This window comes from Procambarus clarkii, chromosome 74, assembly GCF_040958095.1.
Source record: "Procambarus clarkii isolate CNS0578487 chromosome 74, FALCON_Pclarkii_2.0, whole genome shotgun sequence".
Classification (NCBI taxonomy): Eukaryota; Metazoa; Arthropoda; class Malacostraca; order Decapoda; family Cambaridae; genus Procambarus; species Procambarus clarkii.
Window position 1 is genome coordinate 14,295,462 of NC_091223.1, and position 18,363 is coordinate 14,313,824.

At 36.6% G+C, this 18,363-nt stretch overlaps 1 long non-coding RNA gene across 2 annotated transcripts; it reads left to right on the forward strand.

Moving 5' to 3' along the window:
- Positions 1-1,006: 1,006 nt before the first annotated feature.
- On the forward strand, positions 1,007-9,166 carry LOC123767337 (uncharacterized). Of its 2 annotated transcripts, XR_006773946.2 has the most exons (4): positions 1,007-1,104; positions 2,248-2,436; positions 5,884-5,984; positions 9,068-9,166. It is a non-coding gene; the product is annotated as an uncharacterized lncRNA (long non-coding RNA). The 2 variants fall into 2 exon arrangements; XR_011224582.1 differs by lacking the exon at positions 2,248-2,436.
- Positions 9,167-18,363: the final 9,197 nt, after the last annotated feature.

An 18,363-nucleotide genomic window follows, 5' to 3' on the forward strand; every position in this document is an offset into this window, starting at 1 on the left:
GATTGACTCACTACGGGCTCACCATAGCCCGTGCTACTTGGAACTTTTTGTTCAGAGTAGCTGAATCTAAAACAACAGCAATCCAACGTGGAATTGGAAGTTCAATATATTAACAATGGCGATCATAAAGATTTTGAATGGTGTGGGACTTAACACTCCTCCTTGTGGAGTCCCAAGATTCATATTCATCTTTATTTTTATTTATTTATATGGACAGGAGTTCTTACATTCTTGTACAGCCACTAGCACGCATACCGTTTCGGGCAAGTCCTTAATCCTAATATTTCCCGAAATTCAACCCCGTCAAATCGTTAAACAAATAGGTACCCATTCAATCTTCAATCCATGACAAGCGTGTCCCCTTGACACCTATGCATGCAAGCTCATCTAGGATCGCAATCTTAGATGATTGCCATCATCTAGGACATCTATTGGAACTTCATTAAAGGCTCCTTTGATGACAACAGAAACAAAATATTTAGCTTTGTCATTAGCTAAATGATTAACTATTCCGCTGGCTGTGCTCCGCCCTGTATGAAATCCGTTGACACCTTCTCCTAGTCTACCTATTTTATGTGACAGATTATGATCCTTTCAAACATCTTGCATACGACGCGTTCACCAATCGGAAGTGACTTTGACTTAAAAACTCGCTGATCTCTGAAGATATTTCCTATTTTAACATAAATTAATTCTTTATTTATTTAGTATTTATATTTATTCTTAACAGAAAAAAACATAAGTAAGTTTAAAAAGTTTATAAATCCATGAAAACGATGATGAAATGTATTGCTAGAACAAGCCACATGTTTGGCCAGCGAATCTGTCTTAGACCCCACAATCCCAGTGCAATAAAATAAAGTATATCTTAGATGCAATTTACATTTAGAAAATATAATTTTGTGCTGATTAAATATATTAATATAGTAAATATATATATTTTACAACGTATTTTAATGGAGACTTCTATTTGAATTGAGTACAAAGCCTCCTTAAGAGTATCGGAGGCGGGGACCACTCTGGACAACAACACAAATCAGCTGGTAAAGACTATTCAAATTTCACATTAGCAGAAATAAGAAAAATCAACGCAAAAGCATAAAGGTAATGTCTCGAGTCTTATACGAGTCATTAAATGTATAATATGGATATATATGTCTTATATATTAGTAATAAGTCGACTGTCATACAAAACCCATATATACTGAATGCAATCCAGCATAGAGCCTGAGCTATGGCTTCTGATAGTTACCTAAATGAACCTTTTATGTAGCATTTATGAAGGCCATCACGTAATGATCGAAACTGCACATATTTGCAGCAAACTTTAATAACTATGTACTGAACCTCGTCGTAGAAAAACGTCTAAATGTGAGCAGGAACGAAGAAGAAATCAATTCCTTTTCTTCAAGGTGTTGGGGGGGGGGGGAGGGTAGGCAAGCATGTTAAATGGTACAAAAATGCAAACCAACACAAAAAAAAATCGAATATGCAGCAATTGTATAATGTCTATATCTTAAGAAACACATTAATAAACCAGTAAAGGTGTAAAGGCATGTCACAAAATGGTTAACGGACCTGAAAAAAAGAGTTACGAGGAGAGGCTAGAGGCATTTAATATGCCAAAGCTAGAAGATAGAAGAAAAAGAGGTGATATGATCACCACTTACAAAATAACAGGAATTGACCAAATTGATATAGGGTAATTCCTGAAACCTGCAACTTCTAGAACAAGAGGTCACATATTCAAACAAACTGAGGAAACACAGGTGATGAAAAAATATTAGAAAGTTTTCTTTTGCAGAGTAGTAGACGGTTGGAGCAAGTTAGGTGAGAAAGTGGCGGAAACCAAAACTGTTAGTAGTTTCAAAGCATTATACGACAAAGAGTACTGTACTGTTAAAACGGGACACCTTGAGTGTAGCTCTCATGTTGTAACTACACTTGGGTAATTACATACATACTAATATACTGAAAGGATAGTACTAATAGTAACTATTTGGTAGAAAATATCAATATGTAGTCGTGGACCACAATAAACCACTTTGTATTATTAATTTTACAGTCTCTGGGAAAAGTAAAGCTAAAATCAAACTTAAATATTCCTAGGTCTAGTATAACACATACAGTATGTGTTCTTAGTGGCTACCCACTGAGAACACTGGGTAGCCAAACAAGTTAAGGCAAAAACATGGCCCCTCCTAAACTTACACTTAAATGAGCAAAAAATGCAAAAATGTTTTCCAGTGACTTTCAGCAGAGTAGGAGCTAGCCACTCACTATACCCTGAGGGCAGACCAGAAGCCCACCAAGACCCACCAACTCCTGACATCTCGGCCAAATCAGTGCCGGACACCATCTCTCCACTTGAAGAACCAGCCAGAAATTGGAAAATATCTATCAACTTTCCTGAGAGAAACGATAAAAAACCAAATGGTAAATGGTAATACTCTGGACTGTTGAGTAGGAATTCCAGATGGTAATAACAAAACCCAATGGTAAAATCACATCACATGTTCCATCTGCTTCCAGGCAGAGCAGATGTCCACTCGTCATTGGTTGAACCAGTCTATTTTCAACTTTCATGTTGTCTATTGAAGTTGCAAACATAGCTTTTGTTCATTTTTTTCAGGATTTCACTTACTTTGTTGTCATCCTCTATATATGAGTCTTCTCGTGTAAGTATAGGTCCAATACTTGTGGAGGGTTTAATTTTGCATATGTAAAAAAAAAAAAAAAAAAGATCATAACTCTTGTATTGCTTTTTGTTCTATTTATATTTCTTCAGTCTGGTATGAGAATTTTGGCTTCTGCTCTGTTTCTTAACTATCCATGTTTAAATAAATATTTTGTTTAGATATTTGTTTGTGCTTTAGCTTTCCTGTTTTTCTTTACGATGGTTTCAGTTCTTTTTTAAGCTTTAGATGTATGTATCGTGTAGGGTGTTCGGGTCCTGTGGTGTTGGCTGAAGCAGTGGAAGTGTGTAAGTAGGGAATGGGAAAGTAAGGGGGAATGTAAAGGTGCATGGGAGAGTTGAAGTGTATCGGGGCAATATTTGATTTCATTACTTAATGTGTGCTGCAGTTGATTACTTTGTTACTGTGAAAAGGCAGTGTAAAATGTTGAATGATAGGGACAAATTAATACAGGAAAACTGGATATTAGCATATGTTTTTATACTATGCTTCATCAATGAATGAAACCACAAAAATTACAGGAACTTTAAATATATAATTTTTCCAATAACATATAGGAACATGACAGGTATCAAGTGTAGTCACTAGATACTACCATTCTTGGTGGACAAAACATAAGCACAGTACAGCATTGTGTTTATTTTAACACTGATATGAATCAAAAGGAGACATTTTCTATCCAATGACACTGAAGTGGTCACTACATACAATGCTAACAGGGATATAGCAAAAAATGATTTGCAGCTGGAGATTCGTTATAAAACCAAATTTCTGGACATCCTAGTCTGGTTTTCAGGTAGATAGCTTGTTTATTTGTAATCTTATTTTGCTGGTATCATCATTATACCTTCCTTCATTTCCACACTCCTTACATATCCAGTTTCTGTATGTTCAGTCCCATGGGTGTCTGGAGACTAGCATTCAGAGGGTGTCAGAGAAAGTGCCAAGTATCCCAGTGTTCAATGACTCATTTCTCATAAAATGCTGAGCGTTAAGATCAGATACTTTGGGACATAGTGTCAAGGTGTCATTATTCTTTAGAGGTGTTGTCACATTGACATTTTCTTCCCCAAAGTGACAAGAGGCTACAAACCAGACACTCAAGTATGCTGTTTAATTCCTTTGGAACAACTGACTGTCTTAGTCTGATATTAATATGCAAGGTAGCATGGCAAGTTGGTGGTACTTTCTGGGGAAAGCTCCATGTGGCTCTTTGAAGCTACTATCTCTGATGTAGGTGCAATCAGTCGTGGAGTTCTCTTGTTTACCGGGGACCTAGAGCCAAAACCTGGTCCCCTCACACAGATGTAGGGAGCCATGGTATTTATATACAGGTATTAAGTTATTATTTGTGACTACTAAGGAAGGCACCCAGAAAGTCAGAGAGATGAAACATACCATAGCTTGCTGCCTCCGAGACCTGCAGACTCAGAAACAGCCATAGAACTCCCCAAAGTATGTAAACAAATAATCGAAACTAATGCCCGGTCATTTGCCCTACCCCCTTGTTTGCGGAGGAAGAGGGGACAGGCCACGGCTCACAGGCTACTCTACTATAAATTCTCCTCTGATGTGTACCGGTGTCAGGTGTGCAACACTCTCTCTGAACTCAATGTTTTATCGGGTGTTCTTTTGCCTTGATGGCTGTTCCTTGCACACTTGTGTAATTACCCAAGTGTAATTTTTTTACCTAAGTGTAGTTACAGGATGCCAGCTATGCCCCTGGTGTCCCATCTTCCCAGCACTCTTTGTCATATAACGCTTTGAAATTACTGACTGTGTTACCCACACACAAATTATTGCGTGGGGGGTCAGGAGTTTAGTGCACTTGGAGCTGCATGTGTTCAGAGTTTCCTTCCCTAATGCTGCCCTTGTGCTGCTAGGGTTTTTTTTTCCTGGAGTGTTCAGGGGATGCTCATGTAGAGGACCATTTCATTTGTGGTGTCCTTTGCCTTTAGGGTAAGTCTGGGGTTTTTAGCTTTTGTTTTTCCCCTGGTTGGAGCATCTTGGCTGATAGGGTGCACTGAGTTGAATGTGAGCTGCACTTCAGCATGCTAAGGTAGCTTCCCAACCATCTTAGTTAAGCTGGGTTAATTTACATAGCACTTTTTGAGAATACAGTACTGTATTTGCACTGGAAAAAACCCACAAAAATGTGATTTAATTAATACTGTAATAATAATTCATTGTTGAGGGACAGGAAGCCAGTGTGTATTCATACATGTTAGGCTTATATCAAGATCCCCCACCCCTCAAGGTCAAGTTTCAGATTCAGATTCAAATTCTTTATTCAGGTAAAGGTATATACATTGCAGGTGAGTTACAAACATAATGTTGGATTTAAAGAAAGAGCTAGTACATACAATACTTAAAGCCACTAGTACGCATAGCGTTTCTGGCTATTCGGGCGACCCCACCCAGGATGCAGCCCCACAATAAGCTTACTTACTCCTAGGTGAACATTTGGTGAAAGAACCCAACCATTTCTGTCCCGCGCGGGACTCGAACCCAGTATTCTCAGTTGTGCATTGAGAATGAACCCGATTGTGCTACCAGGCCCCTTTATAAGTATAAATTTTCGGAAGCAGTTGCATTCGCATATTAAATATGCAGTATTCTAGAAATTTCCTACTAATTACGTAAAAGATATTTTCTGAAAAAGTTCACTTTAGAGAACTAAAAAAAAGAAAATTGTGTATTATTTAAAACAAGTTTCTATTACATTATTTTGCTTTATTCTATGGCCACAATGTGCCTTAATAGTATAGTACAGAAAATCATCAAGTAATATATGTAGATAATAATAGGATTAAGGTAATAGTGTACGTAAATAGAAGCAATACCTCGGTATCATTTTAATATCCTGTAGAAAAAGGAGAAGAATAGAAGTTTTTGTTTTATTTTTTGTAGGGCCGCCACTATCTCTTAGGCTGTAAGCATTGTTCCTACTGTGCCTCATGGATAATCCGGCACTGATTGCAACCATTGCGGTAGATCTGTGGTGCTGTTTTTGCAAGTTTATAACATACATCAAAGCAATAAATATAAATATGACAATACAAGGTGTGCATATTGACTTAGTCTAATGAAAAATACACTTTTAAACAGTATGTACTGCATATGTACAATTTACTAGAGTATATATGTGTGTATGTGTATGTATGTCTAAAAAATACGTCTTTTTCAGGTGGCTGGTAGCAGGCAAGGACACTTGAGCATCGGCAAATGTACTCGGATGTTTCATAGCTGCTGATCGTTTAAGACAATTATGGAGAAGAAACTACAAATGTATGTTGTTACAAGTAAGCACATGCAAATCTCCTCTCTTCTGCCTTTCCTCCTCACCTTCCTGCCTCCTCTCATTATCCTCACCTTCCTGCCTCCTCTCATTATCCTCACCTCCCTTGCCTTTTCTCATTATCTTCACCTTGCCTCTTCTCGCCTCTCATTTTCCTACAATCTGCTTTCCTCCTTGCCTACTGGCTACCTCCAATTGTTTTTAGGGATTGTAGAATAAATTCCTTTTAACTTTTCTTTTAATAAACAAATTCCTTTTGTTGCTGCTTTATATGCAGTTAATCTATGGCCACGTTTGTCAGGCTTTTGTGAAATCTGTATATTACATCAGTGTTTTGCTCGTTTTCCATTGCATCCAACTCCGTGTCATGGTCATCTGACAGTTGTGTGAGACAAACATGTCTTTTCAAGCCCATGTTGTCCAGGTTTGTGTAGATATTGTGATTGTGTATTTTGTAATCTTGGTACTCGTTCAAAGATTTTTGTGATGTTATTGCTCTCAGTTTATTCCTCCTTGTTTCTGCTTTGTTGCCCCTTTGGGGGGAGGAGAAATTTCTACTCTGGCAGAAATTTTCTGTCTAAAATGTACCGTCTCACTTTTGGATGATTGCAGGGCCTGTTTTGTTTTGCATTTCTTATAATACAGTGGCACCTCGACTTATAACTGCCCCTAGTTACAATTTTTTTGAGTTTACCCCAATTTCGTCAAAAAATGCGGCTTGGCTTACGACCGTTGCCTCGACTAGCGACTTTGTTCATACACATGTGGGTCGACCGAGTGCGTGGTTCCTGGTGGCACAGGCGACCCCACCTCAGTTTACCAGAGCTGCACGCTTAATGACAAACGTGCTTGTAAAGAATTTAATTGTTTTGTGCTTGTTTTTTGACCATAAAAGTTATTATTATATATCATGCCATTGGGTCCCAAGAAAGTCAGTGGTGAGGTTCAACCTAAGAAAACACATGTGAGAATGACCATAGAGAAAAAAACAAGTGTTTAAATATAGGGAAAAACAATTGTCTTTAGACAGAGTCTTAGTAAGACAAGCAGCAATGAGCCACAACCAGGTCCTAGTGGTATGCAGGCAAAATGTAGGAGAGAAAATACCCCAGAGAAGTCATCACAGCCTGATGCTATACAGTAATCGAAGGGCATTCCCATTCCAAACAGTAACACCTCTCCTCCTCACCGTCTTCCATATGCCAAAAAAAGTTCTCAATAAAGGTAAGATACTGTAGTGTAGCTAGCACAAAAATAGTGGTATTTGGTATAAACTGAATTTTTAAGTTAATATTTTTGGGGATGTGGAACAGATTAGTTTAATTTACATTATTTCTTATGGGAAAATTCATTTGGAGTTGTGAATTTCCGAGTTACGACTCGTCTCTGGGAACGGATTAAATTTGTAAGTGGAGGTACCACTGTAATACTAATATTTTATTCATATAAAGTACTGCACATACATTTGATACATGAAACGGTGGAGAATTCATTGGCTAAGAAATGTACACTAGATAAAGATGCTAATACGCAGAACGTTTTGGTAATAATACAAATAATTAGGAGATTTATTTACAAGTTTAATTAGGAAATACTTAAAACTAAATGAAAATTTTTGAATTGTTGAAGAGATGCAGCAAGTAATTGAAAATTTTCAAGTGATATTTAGAAAGCAGTTTTTTTGTAATGTTACATAGTACTTAATTGTAATTATGATGAATATGGAATTCCAGTAGTTTGGATCTGTATCCTTGTTGAATGTCCTGACTTCCAGGACGAGCGTGTGTCTTGCTTTCCGACCGTCCCTCGCAGTCACTTGTCCCTCGATAGATTTCTAGGTGAATCTGATACTTTTGATATCGTTTGCCTTATGCGTTTTTGTTCTCGTATTGGCATTCTTGGTGATATTTAGCGCCCTCTGATTATTTCGCACTTTGATGGTGCTACATGGCCTTCCCGGTTTGGTGCCTTCTTTTGGTAATTACCTTACCTTCATTGTTGTTTCATTTTAATGTGGTAGTTGTGATATGGATTGTTCTGGCTCACGTGCAAGGTGTTGGATTTTTTTCTGTTTTATATTAAGAAATTGCCAGTCTTGTTACTATTTGTAGAGTTAGAGATCTGCATTAAGGCCTCAATATTATATTTAATTTTTTTATAACATGTTATCAGCAATTTTTGTGGTTGGTAATATTTAGATTAATGTCAGTGATGTATATGACAAGGGTTAAGACCCCTTGTGGTATGACAGCATTTTTCCCAGTAATTTTTTAACAAATGAAAGGGTCCTCATAACCATTCTTTTGTCCTTTCTACCATGTACCTGTTTGTTGCTTCTTGGTCTTTCATTTGGTACTTTGGTAATGTTGCAATTACCATTTAAAAAAAAAAGAGCAGGTTCATTAGGCAGAGTTTGTTTTTAGCAAACAAAGTTTTACAAAAAAAATTCCATTCCTTCAGGACCTTGCAGATGTTAGGTCAAACTAATTGACAGTAATCCATTTTGCCCTTTCAAACAATGATGGTTTTAATCTAGGTAAAATATTTCAGAATATCTGAAGAGTTTGGCAGACAAATCATTTAAGAGCTTTGATTAAATTTAAGTTACCAAAGACTGTGAAAACCATGTTGTATAGATGCTTCAGTGTCACTTTTCTAATGTTTTGTAAATGTAACAATGATCTTTAGTTAATCATAATTTGTACAAAGCTTAGGTGTTGCATAGCTTTAAATTTACTTTCAAATATGAAAACTTAAATATTGATTAAAGTTTCTTTCAGACTAATTTGCAATATTAGTTAGTTTATGTAAATTGAATAGGTAGCCCACTTTTACATATTTTCAATGCATTTTGCATGCACCTATGTAACAAGTTACAAATAGGTGTAAATTTTACCAAGTATTTATTTTCAAAGTAAAAAAATTTCAGATATTTAAACATTGCATCAATAGTAGTAAACAATTTCCAGCATAATTTCAGGATAAGGTATATAAAGTAGTTTCATTAAAATTGTTTTTTAATAAGTTTTACATATAGTATTTATAATACATCTAATATTTATTACTGTTTCAGGTTGTGGGACAGATGCTCCTAGATGAACAGAAGATCCAAAAGGCCAAGACAACTCCAGAGACAATCACCTGTAAAAGAAAAATAAACATTAAACAGGGACACTACTTTTATTATCACCAATGCCTAATAATAAGCCCCAAAAATCCTAACTCCCAATCTTTTAAGATTGTCTCAGCAAGGCCTACCCCTTCCTCTGATTTTAGTGCAGAGCTTGTTCCCTGAATGGGAACATTACATCCACCACTTTAGTGCCATCAACACATTGTACATATGCTTTACTGAAAGCACTGTACAATGCATGCCAAGCACTAAAGTTTTAGATGCATCCACCCATTCAGCAAACAAGCCCTGTGAGAATTAACAATGTAACCATTGTTAAGGGTCCCTAAACCTATGCAATTCTAGTCCATCTATTAGATGGGTAGTAGAGCAAAGCTCTGAAAAAGCCAAGCCAGGGAAATCTGCAGGACTGCCTGGTCCCCTTTTATGAAATGGGGTAGGATCAGTACAAACTGCATCAATCCCTGTGGGTTGTAACAGTAGGACATGGTTACACACCTATAAATGGACTAGATAAGAGAATTAAGATTAGGTCATTGATATAGCTAAAACATCAAATTCAAACTCACCCACTTTTGTAGATTTCATTTTGCAGAGTAAAGGAGCCTCACTCCAAGCCAGTCCATGCATCATAATCACTTTCACCTGAAAAATATTTAAACAAATTAATGTCAGATTTAAAGCCAGTCTTGCTTTACTTTTCAAATTAGCATTCAGTACTTTACAAATTCAGATTGAAAAAATTTCTTTAAGGAATTTACCTTTCCTACATATTCTAGTAGCAGTAGTAAAGATCTAATTTATCAATATAAATATATATGGCATCAATTTGCCAAGTTTCAGTAAATGTCATTTGAGAAACTATCCACAACTGCATTTCAATGGCAATTTACATTTATCTTTAGCCAATGCTATATTGTTTAAGTTATTACTATTTTTTTACTTTTATGCAAATCTATTCAGATTAACCTTTACTACAACTCGCCTGATTCTGTTGAAGCAACTGACAGAGGGACTTCTGGACTTTCCAAACCACATTCTGGAAAACTATATAAATTTAAAACCAAGCTAAAGTAAACATTTAATATTTTTTTACTTTCAAGGGAAAAATACCATCACTTAGAACAAAACTTTTCCTGCCATTAACTTTATTTGACTCATGATTACCCTTAGTGTAATACATTTATAGATTAAAGCTTATTTAACAAACATTTAATGTTAACTAAACAAGATTTATATTTCATTAAAATTTTATTAATGAAACACCAACTACGCTGTTTAAGATCCAATGCCCCACATTACAATTTTCACAATTTCAACATACCATTCTATTCAATACATTCCTGAAAGGGCTAAACTTGCAGATATGGTACCCACTAGCCTAAGCCTAGACATCCATACCCTAATATTTAATAGGTTTTTAGCAATTAACTTCTACCCTCTAATTCCAATGTACACAACACTACTTACTGTAGATCTGCAAGTATTTTCCTGCAGCTCTTTGTTGCCAGGACCTTCCACAACCTGTCATGTGAACAGTAAATATTACTAAAAAGTTATTTGCATAGCGATGTTATTTTGTTCATACCTGTACCACCAGTTTAACAGTTGCCGTTTTAAATGGCACACAGTATCTTGTTGTCCCATCTTTATTAATTACAAACAAACAGTGTCAAAAGGGAGGGGGGGGTGGTGTCCATTTACTGTACCACTTACATTTTAGCGTGGGCTTCATCCACTATTCTGATGTTAGCTGGAACATTTGTGCCAGCTGCTGGTTTGAAAGGGAGGCATACCATGTGCCAATTCAGGAAGCTTTCCACGTTCCTCACTGCATGTCAGCTCAGGACCTCACTACCATCTTGGGAGGCAGTTGAAGACTAACCAATCAACATCCCAGGCTGGAGTGCAGTGCCAGCTCGGGGACAATTTACCACCTGCAAAAAATTTAATACTCTTAACAATCTACACCATCTATCTCATCTTTACCTAGCCCCCAAACCTTACATTTGTCAGCATTAAACTGCATCTGGTAGTCTTAACCATTTCAAAACTATATAGGGCATCGGTATTTTTTATTTGCCAATTCTGCAACTATTGCAGTCTAAACCATAATCTTGCGAATAACCGAGGTCTAAGGAGAGCTTTTAGGCACTACTTACAACACTTCTCCCAACTTAACCCCATTTATACTAATTTCCTTTGGTATAGCCATGACCTAATCAACTTCAGTCAGCATTCCCAATGATCCGAGCCCCCATCAATTTTGCGCCACTATCAAAATCTCTGCTTAAGTCAAGGTACACAAAATCACAAACCTTATCACCATTTCCTCAACTATGCAACCTAATCCATGAACATTTAGTAATAAAACTATGCGATTCATGTATCTAGTCATGTTTCTCAAAAAGAGTAGAGAAATGGCACTTGCAATGCTAGATTCTAGTAACTTCCCTCACAATAGACTAAGCTAATTGGTCACTAACTTAAGCGTTCAGGTTAACTCAAACTTTTCCTTTAAAACTTGCTATATTAGGAACTTTCCACGACCGGCCTTTACCCGACATTTAAATAGGGTAAAACCGGTATATTAAATGCAGTAAAACTACGGTAAATTCAATATGTTAAACTTGCTTTCTTTAAGCATGCGCTGCATAGTAAGTGAACTAAACTAAATGTTAAGCACCCTGGCAAACCACTTCGTTCTATTCAATTTATTTAATAACTTTGTCCGGCTAGAATTATTAGATTAGATTAAAGGAACACCCTCCCTGGTAACGGCTGAACTAGTTAACCAAATACAAATATTTAGGTAACATACCTTCATAAAACCCGTCTACTTCCCCACCAGTAGACTTGTTCAGCTAAAGGCATAATGTAATGTTCCACTTTAGTAAATAAAGACTTAAAAAAACACTACCCCATCTGTGTAGTTACCGGTTACCTGACATTCTACGCTTAAAATAACCCATCTATTCCCCATAATTGTTCGATATAACTTACCTCTCACCCGCTGGTCGAGTACACAGCATTATATATCCTCCTCCATCACTCACCGCGTGGATACTATTTCACTCTGGCCGCAAATTGCCTCAAATCACCTACGTTGTCCATAAACATATATAGAAGAGCAACTGACCCTAACACCCGTATATAGCGATCATCACATAACGTGGGAACATTAGAAGTACTGCTGTCAAAACATAGATGGCGCCAGGACAAACGGTAATTCCTATGGACTCGCCTAGTTATGCGTAGGGAATTGAGCTTCAGCTGTTTGGTCCCGCCCCTCAGCTGTATTCACCTAGTTGTACTCACCTAATTTGTGCTTGCAGGGGTTGAGCTTTGGTTCTTTGGTCCCGACTCTCAACCGTCAATCAACAGGTGTACAGGTTCCTGAGCCTATTGGGCTCTATCACATCTACATTTGAAATTGTGTATGGAGTCAGCCTCCACCACATCACTGCTTAATACATTCCATTTGTTAACTACTCTGACACTGAAAAAATTCTTTCTAATATCTCTGTGGCTCATTTGGGTACTAAGTTCCCTTTGTTCGTGTTCCACCCGTGTTAAAGAGCTGTCTTTGTAACTATCAAAATGCATATATCTTTGCTTTCACTTCAGTTATATTTATGACAAGGGATTTAAAATTTGCCTATATTTCTGCTTCTCTGATGACATTAAAAACTTTTGTTTATTACAGTATCTACATAAAATTAACATTTATCTTCATTAGGTTGTAGTTCTCATCAATAGGGAGAGCGTCGGTAAAAAAAAAAAAATTGTTTAAATATAAATATCTTTCCTCTCTTAATAATATGCCCGAAACGCTATGCGTACTAGTGGCTTTAGGTATTGTATGTACTAGCTCTATCTATAAATCCAATATTATGTTTGTAAATCGACTATTTATGTACTTTCCTGAATAAAATGAACTTTACTAATATCTAATCTATGTGACTAAAACGTAAGAACAACTTTATCTATGCCTTTTTGATAACATATACAATTATAAGCTTTATTAGTGAATCTCTATTAATTAAACAATATATCAGAGAGTGTGTAAGGTTCGGTGTTCCATGTGCGTATCTGTCTGTCCCTGTCCCTGTCCCTCTGTCTCTGCCTCTCCTCGTTTCTGACATTCTCTGTGTCAGCCTATCTCTGTCTCTTTCCTCGCTCTATCTCTGTCATTCTCTCACTGACTTTGCATATCCTTATCTATATGTCTCTGTGTCTAACATTCTCTCCCTGACTCTGTCTATATCTATTTCTCTGTCTCGATCTTCATCTCTTTCTCTCTCTCTCTCTCTCTCTTCTCTCTCTCTCTCTCTCTCTCTCTCTCTCTCTCTCCTTCTCTCTCTCTCTCTCCTCTCTCTCTCTCTCTCTCTCTCTCTCTCTCTCTCTCTCTCTCCTTACATACATACATACATACATTAGGCATTGTATGTACTAGCTCTATTTATAAAGCCAACAAACTTTGTAAAATCTCTTTATGTATGTACCTTTACCTAAATAAAAATTATTATTATTATTATTATTATTATTATATAAGTGGATGGAGCCTTTAGCTGATCCCTTCCTGTGATTGGCTGTGGTGTGAATGTCAACAAAGAGTTTCTACCAATAATATGCCATTTATTATGCACCCCATACCACTTGTGAGCGGAGCTTGGAACCTCCTACCCGAGCACAACAACCCGCCTTATGGGTTGCTGTTTGGCTATTTATAGTGCGTTGGAAAAAACAGAGATGGCGTTAGTTGTATTTTGTGGGGTAATTTGTTATAAGTGTAATTTGATGTCAACAGATGGCGTAAGCTGTATCTTATGGCCGCTGTTGACCGGAGCTTGGAACTGAGCTTGGAACCTCCTACCCGAGCACAACAACCCGCCTTATGGGTTGCTGTTTGGCTATTTATAGTGCGTTGGAAAAAACAGAGATGGCGTTAGTTGTATTTTGTGGGGTAATTTGTTATAAGTGTAATTTGATGTCAACAGATGGCGTAAGCTGTATCTTATGGCCACTGTTGACCAGCCAGTTATATTTATGACAAGGGATTTAAAATTTGCCTATATTTCTGCTTCTCTGATGACATTAAAAACTTTTGTTTATTACAGTATCTACATAAAATTAACATTTATCTTCATTAGGTTGTAGTTCTCATCAATAGGGAGAGCGTCGGTAAAAAAAAAAAAATTGTTTAAATATAAATATCTTTCCTCTCTTAATAATATGCCCGAAACGCTATGCGTACTAGTGGCTTTAGGTATTGTATGTACTAGCTCTATCTATAAATCCAATATTATGTTTGTAAATCGACTATTTATGTACTTTCCTGAATAAAATGAACTTTACTAATATCTAATCTATGTGACTAAAACGTAAGAACAACTTTATCTATGCCTTTTTGATAACATATACAATTATAAGCTTTATTAGTGAATCTCTATTAATTAAACAATATATCAGAGAGTGTGTAAGGTTCGGTGTTCCATGTGCGTGTCTGTCTGTCCCTGTCCCTGTCCCTCTGTCTCTGCATCTCCTCGTTTCTGACATTCTCTGTGTCAGCCTATCTCTGTCTCTTTCCTCGCTCTATCTCTGTCATTCTCTCACTGACTTTGCATATCCTTATCTATATGTCTCTGTGTCTAACATTCTCTCCCTGACTCTGTCTATATCTATTTCTCTGTCTCGATCTTCATCTCTTTCTCTCTCTCTCTCTCTCTCTCTCTCTCTCTCTCTCTCTCTCTCTCTCTCTCTCTCTCTCTCTCTCTCTCTCTCTCTCTCCTTCTCTCTCTCTCTCTCCTCTCTCTCTCTCTCTCTCTCTCTCTCTCTCTCTCTCTCTCTCTCTCTCTCTCCTTACATACATACATACATACATTAGGCATTGTATGTACTAGCTCTATTTATAAAGCCAACAAACTTTGTAAAATCTCTTTATGTATGTACCTTTACCTAAATAAAAATTATTATTATTATTATTATTATTATTATATAAGTGGATGGAGCCTTTAGCTGATCCCTTCCTGTGATTGGCTGTGGTGTGAATGTCAACAAAGAGTTTCTACCAATAATATGCCATTTATTATGCACCCCATACCACTTGTGAGCGGAGCTTGGAACCTCCTACCCGAGCACAACAACCCGCCTTATGGGTTGCTGTTTGGCTATTTATAGTGCGTTGGAAAAAACAGAGATGGCGTTAGTTGTATTTTGTGGGGTAATTTGTTATAAGTGTAATTTGATGTCAACAGATGGCGTAAGCTGTATCTTATGGCCACTGTTGACCGGAGCTTGGAACTGAGCTTGGAACCTCCTACCCGAGCACAACAACCCGCCTTATGGGTTGCTGTTTGGCTATTTATAGTGCGTTGGAAAAAACAGAGATGGCGTTAGTTGTATTTTGTGGGGTAATTTGTTATAAGTGTAATTTGATGTCAACAGATGGCGTAAGCTGTATCTTATGGCCACTGTTGACCAGCCAGTTGATAGTGTTCTCTTCTGCCGACAGATGGCATCAGCTGTATCATTATTACTTCCAAATTCCCTTTAAACACTGATGTACAAATCTCGTAGCTTATGATAAGCTTTTATACTATTCTGGTATTAGGTAACAATTAATTTTCTTTTATCTACTGTTGAGAATATCATTATATAACGTCTGGTTAGGATGTACTGTTCTTTGTTGAGTGTTTAGTTTAGTTATATCTTCATGCCCGAAACGCTTTGCGTAATAGTGGCTTTAGGCATTGTATGTACTAGCTCTATCTATAAGTGAACCAATCTTTGTAAAAATTTCTTGTATGTATGTACCTTACCTAAATAAACATTTTATTTTTTTTATTTTTTTTTTTACATTTATTTAACACATGTGGTACACGCACAAGGGGACACAGGTGGAAGCTGAGTACCCAAATGAGCCACAGAGAGATTATAGAAAGAACTTTTCAGTGTCAGAGTAGTTAATAAATGGAATTCATTAGGCAGTAATGTGGTGGAGGCTGGCTCCATACACAGTTTCAAGTGTAGATATGACAGAGCCCAGTAGGCTCAGGAATCTGTACATCAGTTGATTGACGGTTGAGAGGCGGGACCAAAGAGCCAAAGTTCAACCCTTGCAACCACAACTAGGTTAGTACATACATACATACATAAGATATAAAACAGTGGAGGATTCCCAGGTAGAACAATCAACCACAATGCCCATTACCCCTTTACCCTGATGTCCTTAACTACACAACTATACAAGAGTCATTAACACGTGTAATGGCTGATCCCCCATCACGATAGCATAAAGACCAATTGCTTGACCCGCAGTCCGTCTTGCTCCTCAAATAATTTTCGGGTTAACATGAAAACGTCTCTCGAGTTTATCTTTCTAATGTTGTTTTCCCATCTTTCATTTTATCAGCTTAGTTCCTTTATTATGCCCCAATTACTCATCCCTTGAGCGGTAGTTAAACTGAACCCAAATTTTAAAAAAGTTCCTTTTGCTAAGCAAGCTACAGTCTTGATAAGTCAGATATATTGTTTGTTAACACATTTCTCAACAATGAACAGTCAGTTTTATCAAGCTAACATATCCTAACACAACGAGTGAGAGTATTAACTGGTCTAATTATTTTATTAGACCAGTATATATTATATATATATATATATATATATATATATATATATATATATATATATATATATATATATATATATATATATATATATATATATATATATATATATAATTATACCAGTATAATCTAATAATATATACTGGTCTAATAAAATAATTAGACCAGTTAATACTCTCACTCGTTGTGTTAGGATATGTTAGCTTGATAAAACTGACTGTTCATTGTTGAGAAATGTGTTAACAAACAATATATCTGACTTATCAAGACTGTAGCTTGCTTAGCAAAAGGAACTTTTTTAAAATTTGGGTTCAGTTTAACTACCGCTGAACCCAAATTATATATATATATATATATATATATATATATATATATATATATATATATATATATATATATGTATATATATATATATATATATATATATATATATATATATATATATATATATATATATATATATATATATATATATATATATATATATACATATATATATATATAGGTGGCACGGGCATGAATAGCCCGTAAAGTTGTATACCCGCAGGCCTAGCAAACAAATACCTCGCCCAACAAACGAAATTGCCCAACAGCCCAAACACACAAATCCCCCAAAGTCCTAACAAACAAACAGCCTTGGAGCCCTAGCAAAAAAATATACAGATATATACATATTTATTATATTGAACAAAATAGAGAATATTTATCCAGACCACTTCTTTAAAAAAAAAAAATTCAGTTGAAAATAATGCTCGGGAACAATAAGGCACAAATTGACAAACACCGGCATCCTGTACCCATGGTGGCCCTTGGGGTAAATTCAGTTGTCCAGATCGTTGCACATCTGCGATTTATGCAGCTAAATAGCCAGTTTATTTTCATTGAAATCAAAGGTTCAGTTGATTAAAAAATTACTCATAAGGTTTGGTTGACTTCTTGGCCAAGAGTGTGAAGGAATGGTTACTGATGGTGAACCTCGTGAAGGAAGTCTCGAGGTTGTCCAGGAGTACATCCTGTGTTTTGCTGCCTTGATAGGAAGAAAATTGTAATTTCCAGGTGAAGCTTATAGGTTGGCAAGATCATTAACCCTCCCTAAGCTTAATCTTGTCAATTATGCAGCTCTGTATATCACCCTGGTGTTATCATCCTCACCGACTTCTGCTTTGAGCGCAAAATCAGTAGGCCCTGTCCATCTAATTACCGAAAGCTACTGGGCATGTCTGGGCAGTAGGACTGCCCAGACATGTTTGGCCACCTGCAGATTCACTGCAAGTCTGCTCAGTAGTTTGTCTAGGGAATGTCTATAAGCTAAAGTACAGGCTTTCTGTCCATAAACTAGGTAAATATCAATTTGGCAACAGGGTTATTGATTTATGAACCAAATTACTGTACCTGGTACTATAGTAGATGTGGGATTGCTGGATCGCTTCAAGCACAGGTTAGACATTCAAGTGAGTTTGGTTGAATATAAATGGGAGGTGTCTTGCATGGGTCAATAGACCTTCTGCAGGTTTGTTTATTCATATGCTCTTAAAGCATCTTCCTGGCTTGGTGCTTTCTTTTGATAATCCATCTTTATTATATAAATTAGTAAAATAAAGCAAATAC